Source organism: Rhipicephalus sanguineus, chromosome 9 (genome assembly GCF_013339695.2).
Source record: "Rhipicephalus sanguineus isolate Rsan-2018 chromosome 9, BIME_Rsan_1.4, whole genome shotgun sequence".
Taxonomy (NCBI): domain Eukaryota; kingdom Metazoa; phylum Arthropoda; class Arachnida; order Ixodida; family Ixodidae; genus Rhipicephalus; species Rhipicephalus sanguineus.
In genome coordinates, this window is record NC_051184.2 from 41,623,272 (window position 1) to 41,642,800 (window position 19,529).

The following is a 19,529-nucleotide window of genomic DNA, read 5'->3' on the forward strand; positions in this document are numbered from 1 at the left end:
GCGGTCGGGAAGCGCAAGAGTGTGCATAAAAGCTCAAGCGAAAAACTATCTCTGGCAATACGATGCATCTCGCTGATATCACTACATTACAAGTAATTGTTAAATAAACATGAATTCGGTTCGATGGCCGACATCTACATCTTTAACCTAGATCTTTTAGATGTAGGTATCCTCGCAATGCAGTGGCCACTGTCGCTGAACATTTAAAGAAGTCGGTTTTGTTAAGTTCGCGCATGGTTGTAGAAATTCAATAGGAAAAAGGAGCGTGTCGTATAAGTGTTTCTTACATTGATAGCGTATCCACAGTCTAGCTAAGATTCGTGCCGCTGCGCAGAGAAAGAATGAGCGAGTAATAGACAGGATGCGGACCGACATTTGTTTCGTTGTAAAACACATCAACAAGTTCACTGATTGCCGTATACAGGTGTGGTGTATAAGGTTCTTTCTAGCTGTGGCCGCTTCCACATGGGACAGACCGGCTGCTGTGTTAGAGATTATTGAACATAAGAGATCGCTAACCGGAGGCTCACCTCCTAATCTTTCTTTACATTGCCGAGAATGTAAGTGCACGTCGAAGTTGGATGCATGCGCACTTTTGTAGCGGTACAGGAATGAAGAAATGCGGTCAGTGATGAGGCATCGCATATTGATAGCAGTGATAGCGCATGCATGAGTTAATCGTGATTAATTTGCATAAGAATAAATCAAACGCCTTAAGGACCCCTGACAGCAAAATTTTTGTTGGTGACTTTTGTACTCTAATTTGTAGCTTTGTGTCTGGTAATCTCTAAGTTAAATCGTAAATGCTCTAGCGTATCGTATAACTAATTCTAGCGTAGTTAATTTTGACCATTTTAGCGTCACTTCAAAACGCTCGCTAACAACCACAAGAAACTAGCGCCCCATGCAGGGGAGTGTCAAAGACCACGTGCACTCAAGATGTGGTGACATTGAAAGCGCGGTTTTCAAAATCGGGCCCCCGCGCGTGGTAGAGCTTGAAAGTATGTGGGTGCTCGTAGGGTATTTTAAACCTGTTAAGCACGTGGCCCCTCGCGAAAACTACCTGGAGAGCAGCCCGACAACAGAGCGAGAGGGGTGCGGAACAGCAGGCCTTGCCGGGTGCCAGTCGTCGTATTGTGTGCGCCCCGCAAACCTTTCTGTGACGTCCACAATACTTGCTTTACTCGTGGAACGTCACGTGGGGCCTCTATCTATGTCATACCAAGATGTTGCAAGGTGCAGCAACTCAAATGAGCACTCACGCTTACTTTAAATCAAATTAAGACATCTTAAAGGCAATGTTCGCACCAATAATCGTCAGTGTGCCCCCGTATACAGGAAAGTCAAACAACACAAACTTCTCGAGGTTTAAATTTGGTGTCATGTGTCCTTTAACAGTCTGTCATGTACACCCCTTGCATATCGGATTGATAGGTTTGCTATTGCAAGGGCATGCACAGATACGATTTCGTTGTTTTTTTTCTTTTGCGCCTTGTGCACCTTTGCAGTTATTAGTCGGGTGTCTGGGGTCTTGACTTCTCCTTGTGCCGTGTTTGCACACCTGTCTTTTAGAATGAATTCGGTGTTCCAGCTCATATTAATTCATCTTGATGATATCGGCACGCGATAATACGTATGCTGCCTAACTGCTACATCCAATGGATATCCGTTCGGTAATACTGACACTGCACTGTGTTAATCCTTTCGCACTTCATGTCTAGAGATAAATGCAGATGCGTCCGGATGTGTGCAGTATTACGGCGTAAGTCAAAAAGCGGCGGCGTGTGCTCTTTCGTTTCGTGGTCCCACGATACCACAGCGCCAATGAGCAGCAGGCGAGCGAACAGCCGGCTCGCTCAGCGTACGCCACTTTTCCCATGAGAGACCAGCGCTGGATAGGTGGCGCGCCGAAAAAGGGCGCCTGGCGGGGAGTCGCGACATAACTCAGCCGCTCGCATGGCCTCCGCTCCGCCGGCTAATCTCGGAGCCCATGCCGCTCGCGCTCAGACGACCGGCCGCACTGTACCGCGGTAAGCGCATGCGCGCGTGCGCCGTTCCCGTGCTTCATTTTGGCGCCAACAGCTCGAGCAGCCATTGCGCGTAATAATACTCCTCTCTGGTTTAAAAAAAATAACTTTGTCTGAAGGCTACTTTCTCAGAACGCACTGGAGAACTGAGAGAGACCTGCAAAGCAGACTACGTCAGTGTATACGGCGTAGAAGAGACATTGCTGTGCCGTGGTGGCGACTCCGTCGTCAACATTTTCTGGTGCGTCCTGGGATTTGTGTCAAGCTAGTGCAGGCTCACAAGCCTCAATTGATAAGTACGTGCTGCGTCGATACCAGCTGCCCACTACAGCAGTTAAAAAAAAAAGTAAGAGGCAAGGGGTAGGTGCGTCAGCGTTTTTCTGCGTGGTATGTATGTACGCCAGCCCGCGGTATGTATGCACGCGGACGTTGATCAAGCAAACCACCGTGATAGCATAGCATGGTGTCGCGCTATTATGCTCGAGGGCGCGGATAGATTCCCGGCCATAATGGCCGCATTTCGATGGGGTTGAAAACAAAGAACACCCGCGTACTGAGATTTATGTGCGCGTTAAAGAACCCCAAGCGGTCAAAATAATCCTGATTCCCACACTACGGCGTGCCTCATAATCATACCTTGTTTGGCACGTAAAACGCCAGCTTTTGTCGATGTAGATCAAACACGTTTATTCTAAGCAGACACAGGCAAGCGATAAAACTAACACAGTACTTTAGGCGAATTAAACGGCGAGTAAAAATCCAAGACATTTGACCCTTTTCTAGCGAGGCATATATTGCGATGTCACGTCCTTCGCCGCGGCAGCCAATGCACAAAGAAGCTTTACCGCATCGGCTGACTCCAGAAAGCTAAGTTTCGAGCAGTCTGCTGCTTCGTTCGTGACAAGAACTCTGTCTGTAGCACAAGTGAAGTTCAACGGAGGCATCCATCGCGTGCGTATTTCACAACATTTCAACGGCTTCGGCGAACGTGCCCCCCTACGCATCTCGTAGACAGACAGCTTTCCTTCTGCGTAAGTGTGTGCAAGTAATGTAGACTACCTGCCTATCGTATCATATTCACTGCACACGGTAGTATCAAAAGGAGCTTGGTGGCGATCAGATGAAAAGATTGTTACGTATGCCGCATGCTGCATAATATGTATGTTTATTTACGACAAAACACCGACTAAATTCTGCTCGTTGGCCCCGGTTTCCACTGGTGGCCCTCACTATCGAATAAATCTAGCAGACACGCGCAATTCGGTTTAGGAACCAGCCCGACGCCACGAGACAGGAGAGCAAGAGCAGAACATACTGTACTCGCCTGACTGCCGGGATGCAACGCCGCATCCGTTCCTATTCATATGTTTTAGAAGGAAAAGCATAGAAGGATACGTCCTCCCTCATTTCTACGTATTGTGGCACTTGAATGCGCAACAGTACCGCCAGCATCCTTTAGTTTTGTTTCGGCGATACGCGGCCGCATCGCCTCAACCAGTCGCCACTCTCGTCCGCGGGAGCGGCTTGAGTATGCGCGCTTTGACCGCCAGGGCGGCACTGCCCACACCGCGGAAACTCCAGCGCTGGTTCCCTTTCGCAACTCGTATGATTGAAGAACTTTGGCAGGTGTCAACGACGGTCATGCGTGCATTTCCAGGCAACAATGAAATGTAGCAGCCCGAAATGACAAGTGACCTCGATAAAAGATCAGATTGCCATATCAGAAACAGCTGATTGCCAACAAGACCAAGATCGAGATAGAGTCACGTTATTGAAATACAACCGGCGCACCTTAGAGGGTCTTATTTGCATACTCCCGCACTTCCGTACACTAGCGGGCGCTGTTCCTTGTTTTTTTTTATCATACCTACAATGCCTACAACTCCAACGACCCCTGTGAGGCAATACAAGCCTCCCTTGAAAAAATATTAAGAATCCTCCTTGCGGTGTTTATTGCAATTGGGCACTCCAGCAGTCTGCGGAACGTCATCTAATTGATTCTCTCGCTTCATCTCGCGCCGCATGTTACCGTGCGCTTATGTTGATTACCGAAACGGCCGAACATTGGAGCGACGCATCGGGCACAGAGGTATGTGAGAGCTTACGTGTTTCGGCTAATTGCGAGTCATCCGCGATGTTTACCACGTACCTTTTGTCATTATAGACGCACGCGCGACAGCGTTGGGCACGACGAAATGATTGCACGTTTGTAATTTATTTCGGAAAACCCCATTAGCCGTCACAGGCATCAATTCTCTAGGGTATCAAAAACATCGAGAGGGCAAGCTTACAAATGCTTTGTGATACGATACCACGGTTGACGCGAGTACTTCTGTTCGTGGTGACAGTTTCACCGTCCAAAGCTCGTGCTGTCGCTTGACGCAGGCTGCTCCTGAATATGTGGGAATCTTCTCGAATGTTTCGGAACGTTCTACTCAGCTATTTTGTATGCACGACGCGAATATTGAAGTACACTGTCACCTCCTCTGCCCGTGGCAAAACAGCGCATGTGCAATGCGCAATACAAAAGAGTTGTTGGCATTTTTGGGGACTACGCAACTTGACGAAACTTTCTGAATAACTCTTTCGTGCATATGCGTGTGTGAGTTGCCTTACGTATTACTTGGATGTATATGTGATAGTTGTGTATACCATAATCAACACACGACACATGAAGTAGCAAGCTGCCGGGCGATGAACCAGATGAACATCTCCGGGGCAATCACTAAAAAATGTGGAACTTACGCGATCATCACCGATAACGCTGAAATGTACGATGACTCGTCCATAAAAGCCGACGCGTCTCACCGAAGACCAAACCATCAACGACCTTTTTAGCCGTTATCGTTGTAGTGTGAACTTTTGTTTTCAATAAATGGTTCAATCATACCCGGGTTCACTGGTACGTTCATCACAGTCACAACCACGGGCACTACTCTACTCGTGTGTTCTTCATATAACCATTGAGGTTATCCTGGCATTTGTTGATTTTGTGTTATCTTTCTATGTAACTGAAGTTTGTTTTATCGCTCTCGTAAACGTACGACTAGCAAGCAAACGTTACGTTGAACTGTTATTGATGTTAACCATCTGTGATAATACTTTTTTCTAAACACAACCGCAAAGTTAGCACTAACGAGGACGAAGAGCAACTGTCGCGCCACCTGTTTCGGTATTTTCCTGTCTTGCCGCATTAATATATATAAAATATATATATATATATATATATATATATATTATATTTTTTTTTTTTTTTTTTTTTTTTTTCACGCAATCCAGCATGAGCCTGTTTTTGTGGCTGGTATAGCCTCGAATTCTAGTTCGGGTGGCAGATATGCTTACCTCAGTCAAGTGAGCATGGCTCAAGCATGACTCTACGAGGAACCAAATTGGTGTGAATCTGGCTGGGATTCCCGTCACTTCGCTAACTGTGAAATGGAGGCAAAGAAAGAGAAAGTAAAGACATCGTTGTTCAGCTGAAACACCATTACAAGGATTTGTATGAAATGTAGCATTCCACCTTGCAAGGCAAGATTTCTCGCGCTTGCACACATACTAAAAGAAAGTGTGACATTGATATTTCTGTACATAGATGACTAGGGCGCTTTGGCAGCGCTCGTTTACCGGGCAACTACTGCGATACCGTACCATTGTGGGCGGCACGTCTAGCTATCTCAGTCTAACTATCTTATTCAGCACCACCTGCATTGACCACTCCGGTCACCTAATCACGTTACCGTGGGCATCGTGCAACTCGCGCAACTAAAACGTTTTCGGATCATCGTACACTTAACACGGTATGGTAAAACTGTACAGCCTAAACTCTACGGCAGTGGTTCTCAAATGGCGTTCCGCGGAGCCTAGGGGGTTTTGGAGGCGAGTTTTGAGCTATGTCTAGTTTCAGGTCCTGCTCCAGGAACTGCCGCAACATTCTGAACAAGATCACCTCGGCTGCCCCATACGCCACAATTAAAAACTAAGTCTGATACATGAGCCGCAATAGCGCTGCGTTTCCTTCGAAAGTTCTGTCTTTCTTTTAATACGGTAGCGAGCGCGTTTCAATTCGCTTCAGTATAGGCTTCATCGGACGACCAGGGGCACGCAGCGGAAAGTAAATTAGTAGGCCCAACGTCTATAATAAGAGAAAACTATTGCGCATGGGGTTCGCAGAGATATAATAATAATAATTGCTCGGGTTTAATGTCCCAAAACCACGATATGATTATGGGAGATGCCGAAGTGGAGGGCTCCGGAAATATCGACCACTTGGGGTTCTTTAACGTGCTCCTAAATCTAAGTGCACGGGCCTCTAGCATTTTCGCCTCCATGGAAAATGCGGCCGCCACGGCCGGGATTCGATCCCGCGACATGCGGGTCAGCAGTCGAGCACCTTAACCAATAGACCACCGTGGCGGGTGAGTTCGCAGAGAGTTCACGCACATGTTCGCAAACTATTGCGAACACGAGTTTGAGCGAGTTGAATTATGTAGAAGCAATGCTGGTCATTACTGCGCGTAGAACGGGCGACTGTGAAACGCAGAGCGCTGTAACGAAGTGGCACTTAATTAGATGCAATGATGAAACTATCACATTTGCGAGAGCACAGGACGAGGATTGCTTAATTAAGCACAATAGTTAGAATGAGAACTTCGCCTTTGACAGGGGGCTAAGTTACGCTAAACAGAGCCACTTAACGCAAAAGCTGAAGATTAGGTAAGCGTCGCCGACACAACCATAGGGATAAGTTCTCTGAATAACAGTGCATTGATTGAAAACAGTTGTTAAATAGTGGTACGAAGGAATTACGTAATTGGCAGTTCGCTGTAATCGCGCTCTATTTCTCAACTTGAACTAACACAAGCTGCTCCAAAGCAGACGCTGCCGTAGGCGAGGCAATTAATTTGGTCTACCGATCTTAATGTTGATAACGCGCTCGCGTCCTGCCGCACAAAACGTATGCATATTCGTTCGGAAATTTCGGGAGAAAAGCCTAAATCGCTGATGTAGATGCTAGACCCTTAGATCTATGGGCGCATACAACTGCCGACAGGAGGAACAATACGTGGAAAGACCAGAACGTTAGACGGCACTGAGACCGCCTCGCTACGTTGTGCCGGGGGGGGGGGAGGACTCTGCATCTACATCTGCAGTAGACTTGGCTATTATGATATTAAAGTACTTAAATTACTCTTTGCTGCAATGAGTAATGTATTAAAAACTTTGGTGGGCTGGTAATTTAATAACATAATGAATTATTTAAAGTGAGTAATTTCAAGAAAATTATTTGTTACTTTCGCAATAACTTTTCATTAAAATATAGTGTGTCTACTTCCTTTGTGGCATAAAAAAGTGACTGAAAAAGGAAAGAAGTACCAAACCTGAAGCGTGGGACGTTAAACAACGATCTCTGAGATTTCAATGTATATATGCTGCAAGTAAAGTGTAGTACATGAATTGGGCATGAAGGATTGACTTTTGTTAAAGTACTTTCCAAGTAATTTCATTACTTTTTCAATATTACGATTAAGTGTAAAAGGACGTAATGTATGAAAAAGCATTTGCTGGATACAAACACAAGAGTAAGCTTCTAAGCATAGACTCAAGGCAATGTGGTACTCGGGAAACGGATGTCATCCTCTTTCTTATCTACGCATCGTTTCTTTTACCCAGAATGCGTACCTGTTTTGTGTTTACAGAAAACGAAGGTGAAAAGGCTGTCGCACTACGAGACAGCGATCTGTGTATAATTAGGATAGACCATTATCTGCACTTGCAACGCCGCTGGACACCGACGTATACGTGCTCGAGTGGACAAAACACAGCCATACACGTGACGTGGTATAAGAGTGCTCTGCGCATACGCTGCTCGGTCAACTAGGAGAAGGCTCCGGGGCAGGAAAGAAATACGAGCCTCGTACGTCGTTAGTGTCTAGCGGGACATCGTCCGAACATTCCGGGGTTCCACGGGGCAGTCTGTCCAGCATAGCACCCTTGTTGTTGTTGTGGTTGTTGTTGCGTCATGTGAGAGAGTGCTCGCCATCGCTGACGAGAAACCATCACAGACGTGTGAAATAAGATCAGTGGATGAAAGCAGAGATAGGTGAGGTGAGAGGGGTCCTTGTTTTGGAGATTGAGGGAAGGGAGGGTAAAGCGCCTATGTATATCCTGACGTCGTAAGCACGGCCAAACTCGACACGAATACGACTGTAGTAAATTGTTAAGCAACGCGTGCTCTATTTCGTATGCTTAGACAACGTCATCTGACTGCATCACTGGTTGCAACGCATCGCTGTTGGACTGATACTACGGTTACCGTGACGCTCTACTGTCTGCCTGTGTTTTTAAGGCTAAAGCCTTACATATCTCGCCAAACGCGAAAAGTGACCGTCGGCGTCGGCGGCGTCAAGACGAGTGATACAAAAAATCATCATGTGATGGCGTCATCTTATGGCGTCATCATGAAGTCACACAACGTGACGCCACATGATGACGTCACCGCATGACGTCGCCGATTGGTCATACGTGGGCCAATCTCGGATGCACTGCAAAACCACGTGAGGTGCACCAAGCTCCCAATGCGTTCGATCTTGGAGGCGGTGCAAAACCACGTTGGGTGCAGAAAGCATTCGTGGGGGGGTGAATACAAACGACTGACGAGAAGGATAAGAAGAAGAGGAAGTGGAAGAAGAAGATTGTCGCCTTCGAGTCGTCTTTTTCATTTCATGATCAGACTATATACACAATTTTTGTACTTTTCTACTGACCGCTGCCGTTCATTCCGTCCAAAGTGTTACACAAAGCAGTCAAAATTTTTCGGCTAAGAGATGGGCTCGGCTGAGAGTCTGCTGTCATGCCCTGACGACCAGCTTCCACTTTCCTTTTGCTTCCATCAACAAGCGGTCGAGACATCGATCGTGCTTGAGGAAGATAGAACTATATGCTCCAGCTGTTCTCGTGCGAGCCCCTGTCCGCCAGGCGCGATTGTTTACTCGCCTACTTATCGGGAGCCGGCGGCCACAGAGTACCACTTATTATACGACGACGTCCCTTCCTGACACTCCACTTTAGTGATTTTAGCTTAAGAGTTCCCGGAAAAGCGAAGAGACCTGTCGATTCCCGCGAAAACACATTCGTGAAAGCCGGACCGTAGATTGCGTCTATTGGGGTGTTTTCCTGTTTTCCCAAGAACGTGACGAAAATGGCACGCCGCGGGGCCCGACGTATGAAATGGCCTTCTTACGTAGGCATTTATTATACTGACTTCTAAGAATGCAAACGTGGACAGTTATTCCAAGCTATCGCTCATGAATACCTCGCTTCTGCGTTGTAGGAGAGATGTCTTGAGCTTTGGTGACAAGTGCGTTCCACGAAGTATGTGCGCGAATATAGGTTTATCGCTATTTATGTTGCACATAACTGATGCTAGATATGGCATGATGCTAGGTGCTAGGTACTGATGCCAGATGATGCTAGATAAGTTAGTGGGTAGATGAGATTAAGAACTTTGAAAGGGCAACGGGGCCACAGCAAGCACCAGACCGGGTTAATGGCGAAACACGGGAGAGTGCTTTGACCTGCAGTGGGCGCAGTCAGGCCGATGATGATGATAATGATGCTCGTTCGGCCCTTCGTAGTTCGCACCGTGGTCGTAAGACATCATCATCAGCAGCAGGAACATACTTTTATGTACAGTCGTCGTCAGAACCTTAGAGACCACTGTAGGCATGAGAAAACTTTGAATTTTTCAGCAATTTGTGACTGTATTCAGCTTAACTGTGCAGTACATCTTCTTGGCGCGCTTTAGCACAGGTCAGAAATCTAAAATCAAGGCTCCCTGCCGAAGCAGCGGAAGTTTCGCTGTGTATCTCCGCGTGGCGTTGAAACGAAGAACGGCTACCGCGTGACAAACCGCGCTCCGCCACCGTCGCGGCACCGACTACCGAGCTGTCTCGCCTGCCGTGTCCACGTGACTAGCCACGTGACTCGCCGCTCTCCCGTGGTCCATCTTGGTCCATCTTGCCACGCCGGTGATGCCGGGGCCAGCCGGCTTCAGATCAGCCGCTCAGGATCAAGGAGGGACAGATCCAGGAGGGAGCGAGGACGCCGGCCCATCTGTGCCCAACCTGTCTGCGCGGTCGCAGCGGCAACGGCGGCAAGCTGCGTCGGGCCATCCTGCGGATGTCGGTCGGCGGAGTTAAAGCGGACACGTCAGTACGAGCGCGAAACTGGCAGGCTGAAACGAATGTAGAATGGGAATATCGGCGAGCTAAACGTCGGGAGAAGGATGTAGCAAGACGAAAGCGACGAGCTTTGGGGGCGGCAATGGATGCCTCGCGTTCGACTGCTGCGACGGCTTCGGAAACTCACGAAACAACGGTAGTGAGTGCACGTAGTACGGAACGTTCAACTAGCCAGATCGTCCGGTTGCCAAACTGTGCTTCGGCTACGAGGGTAAACAAGCATAACGAAGTAAACAAGCTTTCGCTTGCATAACCGGATATAGCCGAGCTAAGCCGCCGCCATTTCTTCTTGTGTCTCGTGGTCCCTAAACTTCTGACGGTAACATTGCACTGCAGGACGAAGCATATCCCAGCAACCTATCATTGCATTATCCTGCGTGAGCTGATTAAATTTTCTAGCATTAAACACACAAGAGCTTACCTTGACAATTTCAGTACAGTCAGCATATAATATATATATATATATATATATATATATATATATATATATATATATATATATATATATATATATATATATGTGTGTGTGTGTGTGTGTGTGTGTGGTATGTGTGTGTGTGTGTGTGTGTGTGTGTGTGTGTGGTGTGTGTGTGTGGTGTGTGTGTGTGTGTGTGTGTGTGTGTGTGTGTGTGTGTTACACTGCACCCTTAGTCCGCTCGTTCTTTGTACTCCACATCGTATATGCACATAGTCCTTTTGATTATTTTTTTTCCTTTCTTATTATTTTATTCGTTCTAGTTTGTCTAGTTTGTCTTGTTTTTGTGTGTTTCTTCAAAACTAATATCGTGTTGATGGGATAGCCGGCTCTAACGTAACCTACCTTCCCATGTTATGTTTTTTTTTTCGTATATAAATAAAAATAATAACCTTGGCGAAATTGCCACAGGCAACAGTGCTGCTTGCAATACTGTTGTCTGTAACACTACTGCCTAATGATGCTGAGCCCGGTGTTGATCACAGTATTCAGTTATTCGAAGAATGTTTTACGAAATGTCCGTGCAATTATCACGTAAAAGGTGCGAAGGCGGAACTATTGCTGCACGTCTGAGCCAGACTAAACCTGCCTGTCGCAATGCACTCACCATCCCTACCACAGTACACTCGTAATAATCACGTTACGATCCTAAGGGCCATGTTACGACGGAGCAAACCTAGAGTCGGTTGATTAAATTTCTTCGCAGTGGGATACTGGAAAGACGAGCGTAAAAAGAAAGAGGAAGATGAAAAGCAGGAAATGTGACTGCGTGTACGCAATTGCCCCAAAATAATTTAATTATTCATTTTTAAGGCATCTAATTCGAGATATTGAAATTGGAATAAGGCCAAAACCTGCGTAGTACTAGCTCTTCCCATGTGCATTAAATTTGCGTCTATAACGTGACGACACGTGTCGTGATACAAGACAACACCTTGAGAGAGAGAGAGAAAGCTCTTTAATGAAAACATAGAATACTGCCGGCGTATATAAAGACGCCTGCATTCTACTCTGTACAGGAAAAGTGGATTGCGGACAGAAGGGCCCTAGAAGGAGTAGGGCAGGAAAAGAAAAGGGAGAAAAAATAATATGACTGTGGCATGTATACACGTCACAACATAATGACAATGATGATGTAAGTTGATTTTACAGTTAATCAATCAAATTAAAATGACCTCGAGGAACCTGAACAGAAATTTTAAGATCTGACGTAGCTGAAAAGGATAACACGTAGGTCGAAGTATTTCCCCGAGATCTAGCGGTGCTTGGGAAGTTGAGCATATTCTACTTTGTGGACAAGTTCTTTCTTCTCTGTATGCCTGGCAGTCTAACAAAATATACTCTGTTGTTCCTAATGCACAAAGTTCTCACAGTTTGGCTCAGTGGTCAAACCAAGGCGGCACATGCAGCTATGCAGCACGTGCAGTCGATAGCAGAGTGTCTCAAGGTGACGAGGAAGGTGACGCGGAAGTCTTGTTTTTACGTCAGTATCTATGGAACGGAGAACGATATCTTACTCCGTGGGCGTATTTCTTTGGCATTGCTGATGCATCTGATTTAGTGCAGTATGTTCGCCGAGTTTTGCCTAAATCCAATCCTCTATGTGCAGCTAGACCCGCTTTTTCATTTCCATGTATGCCGCAGTTTCCGGGAATCCACTGAAACATGACAGTGTGACCTGAAACAGTGGTAATGTGGTTGACGTAACCTTGCGTTTTGATGATTATCTTTTTATGTAATATATGTGCTCTTTGTTTGATTTTTATCTCTGATTAATTTCCTGTGTATGTGCGTGCGTGCGTGCGTGCGTGCGTGTGTGTGTGTGTGTGTGTGTGCGTGTGTGTGTGCGTGTGTGTGTGTGTTGTGTGTGTGTGTGTAGTGTGTGTGTGGTGTGTGTGTGTTGTGTGTGTGTGTGTGTGTGTGTGTGTGTGTGTGTGTGTGTGCTGTGGTGTGTGTGTGTGTGGGTGTGTGTGTGGTGTGTGTGGTGTGTGTGTGTGTGTGTGTGTGTGTGTGTGTGTGTGTGTGTGTGTGGTGTGTGTGTGTGTGTGTGTGTGTGTGTGTGTGTGTGTGTGTGTGTTTAACCGTTTCTCGGGATTTTCTGTATTTTTCAGCAAAAGTGCACAATTAGGAAGGCCTGCAGGTGTTCATGGGCACTTTCCGAAACGAATGAATGAATGAAAACTAGAAATGGCAAGCGCGTTGACCCTGGTCAGGGCACACGTGAAATCATGGAAGCCACGCAGACGACTCATGAAGGCACATCATGTGTCATCAAACCATCCGCTAGTTTAATTAGGCGAAAACCTCAGCTGCCACACTAAACGCGGAAATTGACCGTCGACGTCGGCGGCAAAACGAGTGATACAAGAAATCATCATCGCGTTATGACGTCATCATATGGCATCATCATAACGTCAAAGATTACCAAAATTCGTGACGTCAACATGACGTCATCCCATGATATCGTCGCTTAATCAAAGGTGGGCGAATCACGGAGGCAGTGCGAAACCACGTTAGCTGTAGAAAGCTTTCCGAGAGGGGAGGGGATGATCAGTACATAAGCTAGAAGAAAAAGAAGAAGAAGATGCCTTTCGCCGTCGAGTCGTCTTAGGCGGATGCATAGCGGACCCTGCGAGTTTTTATATTATTGCCCTACTTTTTTTTTTCAAGAAAACTACTTTTGTCGGGATCCTTTTTTTACTGCAGTGATAGTAAGTCGTGCAGCCTCTAACCATTCTATGCTGAGAGCGAAAAAAACAGCGTCGTAACATTAACGCGCATTCCTTGGTGCCGCTGGTACGTGGCGGTGACAGGCAATTTGCCGCCATCTGGAGCTGTCGCGAAAGCGAAGAACGCGGCCTCTCCTCTTTCTTTTTTTTGACCAGCCCGCTTTTATCCTCCGCTTGGCCTTGCACGATAAGCTCACTTGTTGATGCAATCGTGGCCTTCTCCTTTAGTCCACGTACGGGCACTTCCATAGGCTCTGTCCGGCAGGCACGCCATCCTTCCCAAACACTCTAGCGTTCTGGGTCACCGCGCCAGAGTCTATAGTGAGGGCTCAGAGAAAATCTCCTAGTAATGCGATTCCTCGCATAACTCGATATTCGTTTAATGATCTCCGTGCGTCCGCATTAAAAAGGGCTGACACTGCCACGAGGTTCGTTAAAGCCAGTTCAACATACGGCAGTAATTTCTGTGCTGATGTAATGATGATATTTGGTTTTCTTACTACATAACTTTGGACATACCTGGCGTTTGAATGTTCAGTATCTATAATGGTAACAGAAATGTAGTGAATCTACAGAAAAAACCGGCTGTCGATGACGTCCAATCAAGCACCGCTTTCAAAAGTGGCACGGTTCCCTATGCATTCGCCTGAGACGACTCGAAGGTAAAGCCATGTTTTTCGTTTCTTCTCAGTGCATTGTATCGATCCTCCCATCCCACTCCCCGAAGCTTTCAGCACCTAACGTGGTTTGCATTGCCTCCGTGATCGGAGGTATTGGAAGCTTTCTGTACCTCTCGTGATTTCGCAGTGCCCCCAGGATCGCCCCACCTTTAACCAGGCGATGACGGTCATTATGATGACGTCATCATGTAACGTCCTGTTATGTGTCGCATAGTGACATCATGATCACCTTATGGCGACCACATAGTGACGTCATGGCGACTGTGACACCATTGCTCCCCATGCACATCATATGGTGACGTCCTAACATGATGTTTCTTTGCATCGTTAGTGTTGACGCCGACGCCACTGGCCATTTTTCGCGTTTGATGAGACATCTAATGCTTTCGCCTTAATTGATGTTAACACAACAAATGGAATCCAACTGACAATTAAGCCAAGGAAACCATAGGGGACATTATTTGTCGTTTTAACTGTAGTTCCGTACGTGTGGCATACGTGAATTAAAGCGGACGAAAGAGCACCCTTTTCCGTCGGTGGGTCTGCACCCACAACCTTCGAACTGCGCATTTCGAAGGTTGTGGGTTCGGATTCCATCGCACACACATACAAAGGCACACCCCGAAAGAAAATTTTTCGCTACGCTCACGGAAAGAGTCCAAGCTGTCGCCCGAAGCGGAAATTTTCAACACCTTCGAAACGCTGTCCAGTGGCATCACCACAGTCCCGGACGAAATTATTAGGCTGAGCTGATTAACTAACCCAGAAGTGCAAGAACTGATGCAGTTGTACTTCCCTGCTATATATATATATATATATATATATATATATATATATATATATATATATATATATAATAATTATTATATAATATATATATATATTATATATATATATATATTATATATATATATATATATATATTCGGCCAAGCGCAGCAACCACGAGCTCACGGCGATGGCGATGCCGCTGAGGCGCAGAAGCAATGCCGCTGAGGCCACTCTTCTTCTCTACAATCGCCCTCCGCAGAAAAAAGGCGCCATCCTGGCGGCTTAGGGTGAGGACACAACGATTGGGTCGTAATACGGCTTGATGCGAGTGAGACGTGGACAAGTTCACGGCCACGATAGCGTAGATCTGTCGATGGCGTGATGGGCTCCACGAGGTAATTGACGGAGGACGTTTGCTCTACAACGCGGTATGGTCCAAGTATTCGGAACGAGTTTTGCGGAGCGGCCCGGGTGCGGTAGCGGGTACCCGAAGCCATACCAAGAGCCAGGGGGAAACGTTGGTGCCGAACGGTCGCCAGGTTGACGGGATTGCTGCTGCCACTGGTCCTCAGTAGAAAAGGAGCGGGCAAGCTGGCGGCATTCTTCAGCATGTCGGGCAGCTTCGGACAGAGGGGTACTTTCAGACTGGTCAGGCTTATATGGTAGAATGGTGTCAATCGTATTAGAAGGTTCTCGTCCGTATAGAAGAAAGTACGGAGAAAATTCAGCAGTAGCTTGTACCGCAGCATTGTAAGCGTAGGTGACGAAAGGCAGAACTTGGTCCCAATTTGAATGATCAGAGGCGACGTACATTGATAGCATATCGCCAAGAGTACGGTTGAAGCGCTCTGTCATGCCGTTCGTTTGCGGATGGTACGCTGTACTTGTGCGGTGCACGATTCGGCATTCGTCAAGTAGTGCGTTCAAAGCGTCGGCAAGGAAGGCACGGCCTCTATCGCTTAGGAGCTCGCGAGGGGCACCATGGCGCAAAACGAAATGTCGCAACAGAAATGTTGCAACGTCACGAGCAGTGGCAGTCGGCAGTGCGGCTGTTTCGGCATATCGTGTCAGGTGGTCTATCGCAACGATAATCTAGCGGTTACCTCCTAGAGTTGATGGCAGCGGTCCGTATATGTCAATGTCAACACGGTCAAAGGGTCGACTAGGACAGGGAAGAGGTTGCGACGGATAGACTGGTGCGGCAGGTAACTTTCGTCGTTGGCACTGAGCACACGAGCGAATGAACTTCCGCACGTTGTTATACATGCCGCGCCAATAAAATCGTAGTCGAAGCCTAGCGTATGTCTTGAAGAGGCCTGCATGTGCGCACTGTGGGTCCGCGTGGAAAGCATCGCATATAACAGCTCGGAGATGGCAGGGTATCACAAGAAGCCACTTGCGCCCGTCGGAAAGGTGGTTGCGTCGATAAAGAAGGTCATCCCGGATGCAAAAGTTGGTAGCCTGGCGGCGGAGAGCACGAGACGAGGAAGAGGTGGCAGGATCAGAAAGGATGCCGAGGAGGGCACTGATCCAGGGATCCTTCCGTTGCTCCGCCGTTATGTTGCGTAGGGCGGGTGATGCAAGTGCAGGCTCAAGGGCAGATAGGTAAGCACCGTCATCCGATACCGGTGAGCGAGAAAGGGCGTCAGCGTCCGTGTGCTTGCGACCGGATCTGTAAATAACGCGGATGCCGTACTCCTGAAGTTTGAGGGCCCAGCGAGCAAGACGTCCAGACGGGTCCTTAAGAGTGGATAGCCAACAAAGGGCGTGGTGGTCAGTGACTACGTCAAATGCATGACCATACAGGTAAGGGCGAAATTTACCAAGGGCTCAAATAATCACTAAACACTCTTTTCGGTAACCGAGTAGTTAGCCTCGGCTTTCGTCAGAGTTCGGCTCGCGTAGGCGACGACATATTCATGAAACCCTGGCTTTCGTTGCGCGAGCACAGCGCCAAGTCCGACGCCGCTGGCATCAGTGTGAATCTCCGTAGGAGCGGCAGGATCGAAGTGGCGGAGGATGGGCGGCGAAGTTAAGAGGCGACGGACACGTAATTTGGTGAAGGCGTCGTCGCAGGCTGGTAACCAAGCGGAAAGGTCCTTGTCGCCGCTAAGGCGCACAGCAATGCCGCTGAGGTCACTCTTCTTCTCTACAATATATATATATAAGAGAGCACTAAACGCGGAGTGCTTCCGAAAGTCACTGTAGGTAGGAGCGCGCTGGAACTTTAGCAGAGTGCAATGTTTCATGAATGTGCGCAAGCTGTCTTTCCGCAGTGCAAATCGCGACTCCGCCTTCTGCCTCATTACTGCGTTCGTTACTCACGAAGTCGCCGCACTGAACTCAGGCGCCAAGCTGGGATGTAAGCTGGCAGTAATGTGAGACGGCGCCTCGCTCAGTGCATCACGCAGGTCACTTAAAGAAAAGGATCTGCCACCGGTAAATTGCAGGTCGCAGAGAGAGAGCACTGGGAGGGAGTGATTCATTGCGACGAGGAAAAGACGCCATTTCCGCGCCCATTGTGTAGAGAGCACGGCTTGGCGTTGGCGACGTAAGGGATAGAGAGATGTAGAAGATAGGAAAGAATGAAGTGAGAAAGAATCCCAGGAGTCGTAATCGCGACAGTAAAGGTGCGGAGGAAAAAACGCGAATGAATTTCTAGCGTCCCTGTGGGCGATTCCGGCCGGCACTGCTGTGTCAAGCTGCGAGAAGCGACAGCTTGGAAGGAGGCGCTGGCTTGGAGATCGCGCGGCTTGGCCATTTGACGCGGCGCCTTCGTCGAGGCCCGTTTATGTGCACGCCATAAGCGAGCGAACGGGGGGGAGGGGGGCATACTCACCTAAGAGGAGGGAGGGGGCAAACTCTGCCCCATACATTGACTTAGGGAGGAGGGCGCTGCGATGAACTGTAGGAGGGTAGCGGATTGGGCGAGTTGGAAAATGCTCATGATGGTTCGTCCGTGTTGCGTTTGCGCTAACCATCATAAGCTGCGATGCAACCATCGCCACCCCCCCCCCCGCCCCCTTGATGGGGAACCCTGCGCACGCCTATGGTTCACGCTGATAGCTCACGGTTTTGTTACGCAATGGGGCCGTAGCTGGCGCAAAGCAATAGGCGCCGTTCTATGCCTAAACAGCTGGCGCATTTCCTCGTGCAATAAAAACGCGCGTTAGGGATTCCGCTGGAAGTACGTGCGAAACGCCTGCACACTCGCCGAAAACGCTGGGGAGCCTGTGTCTCCTTGATATCCTTTGAATCTTAAGAACACGAGGCTGCCGACAAATATATGGGGCTTCACGTGGCTATATGGTTCCGCGGAACTAAGGCTGCCCTCCTTTGCCGCATCCAAAGAGGGTTCACACAAGCCAGACCAATGCTGAAAGGCGCATCTTGTATGTCATCACCGCGTATGCACTGTGAAACCCATTATGGCCTCAACCATGACATTTTAGACCGTCAACGTACAGCGTCATGGTTTGAACAAAACTGCTTGATGAGTGTGGATGTAATATGTACCTGTGAGGATACTGCGTAATACTTATATAGCAGGGCATAGCCAGAAGTTTTTTTTTTTCTTTCGGTGGAGGAACAACCATAGTTTACGTATGTTCGTGCGCGCGGTTGTATGTGTGTGTGTAGAGTGGAACCTCGGTGATACGATCACAGCTCATGCGAATTTCGGGGTGATATGAATTTTCGTTGGTCCCGGCCAAGGCCCATTGGCCTGCAATGTAATGGAGTGCGGTTGTTGCGAACCGATTTTTCACCCAGCGACGTTTGATACGAACGTACGCTACCGCCCAGGTACGAAGAGGTGCTGTCCGCGCTGTCGCGGAAGATGCGCCCAGCATGTGCGAGCGCGGGGACGCAGGCGTGGGCATGCGCGCAGCACCTCCGAATAGTCAGAATCACGGTTTAAGAAAAACACTTTTCTTACGGTCAGAATAAACCTTCGAGACGCGTCACGGCCTTCGAGATTGTGTGCGCGAATCTTTGAGGCTCTTATGTGCCCCCGTGTCCCTTCGCGTTTAGATTACAGATTATATTAGCGCCATGCTTTTTTTTCTAACGCGTCGACGCGGGCTGCTGTCGTTGCACTGTGTTTACACGTGCCGGCTTCGTCAAAGGTGGACGAGGACCGAAAGAAGGCGAAGACGGTCTCAGCGAAGGAGTCAAGCCTCACAACGTCAACATGCGCGACCGTTGAGATCGCACTTGTGCGGCACGGCCTAAATCTACCAAGAAATCACCAAGAATCACCCCACACCTCCGCGAATAAGAAACACACAACACAGGACCGCGGTTCTGTAATTTGTGGCCTTGATCCACCGCGTCAAAGCACTTCTTTTGTTACTTTCGCTGCAGTACTCTCGTTGTCGTGCAAAAATGCATACTAAAATTTGGAAGGGGGCTACTGCAGTCGCGGGTCACAACGCACCTGGTTCATTAATTAATACGCGCGCACGGGCCGTTATTTAAGAGTGCTGGTATGATTGCCGACATCTAAAAACGTAACTTACAATAATTCAGGGTCTTCTTGACGTTGCTGCTGCACCCTGAAAAACATTAATGAAATGTACGCCAGCTTTCTTTTGTCGCATGCTAATT